This window comes from Nycticebus coucang, chromosome 18 (genome assembly GCF_027406575.1).
Source record: "Nycticebus coucang isolate mNycCou1 chromosome 18, mNycCou1.pri, whole genome shotgun sequence".
Lineage (NCBI taxonomy): Eukaryota > Metazoa > Chordata > Mammalia > Primates > Lorisidae > Nycticebus > Nycticebus coucang.
In genome coordinates this window covers 22473775-22474669 of record NC_069797.1, presented here as the reverse complement: position 1 = coordinate 22474669, position 895 = coordinate 22473775, and positions in this window count along the sequence as shown.

Here is an 895-nt window from a genome sequence, read left to right as displayed (position 1 = left end):
TGCAGAATAAAGACTAGTTCCCTTAAAAAGAAAACAAACAAAAAACTGAGGTCTAGACAAGAATTGGGACAGAAACCAGGTAGTGCTTGGAGGTGTTTGCTAAATATCCTATTTGATCAAGTCAATCATCTGTCCAGCGCTTTGTACAGGGTACTAACAGGTGGATCTATCAAACTGATACAGGGATCCCCATTTTCTAAGCATGGGCAAAACGGACGGTTTATCCCAAACCGTACTCTCCGGACACAAGCAGGATTTCATCCTGACGGCCCCTCCCGGAGTGAAAGTCACAAATCCTGCTTGCTTTGTCCAGCACAGGAACTAGGAGGACCTCATTCATTTGCTAATAGATTCTGTCCCTAATCTACATGCACGGGATATTTGCCCGCCGCTGGGCCGAGCGTGACTTACCTTCCCCGGACAATTTCCTCCTCCACCCGCAAGCGGTATATGAACCCCTAGACAAAAGACCACGAGGGTCTACGCGTTTGGGAATTTCTACCCCTCCGCTGCCAGAGGCTTTGTTACCCTTCTATGTTCTCTGTAAAATAAACTTTGTCCTGTCGCTCACCCCTATGCTCTGAGGTTTTCGTTCCTGAATCTCCAAGATCAAAGACCCATCGCAGAAAAAATATTGGTAACAAAACGATCGGTATTTGGCGGGAAGGCAAAGGGAGTGAGTGTGTTAGTAGTTGTGGTCAAGATTCCTTATCACACCCTTAGAAGACACCCCCCTCAAATCCTCCACTGTTTGAACCAGAAAAGGTTTGCCCCCGCCCTTCCGGCCGCCGCGCGAGCGCCGAGATGCAGCTCACATGTAAACCACTCCCCAAACCTGGCGGCCGCCACTACTTGCAAAACACGCACTACGCACGCGCAGAGGGGCGGAGGGCGT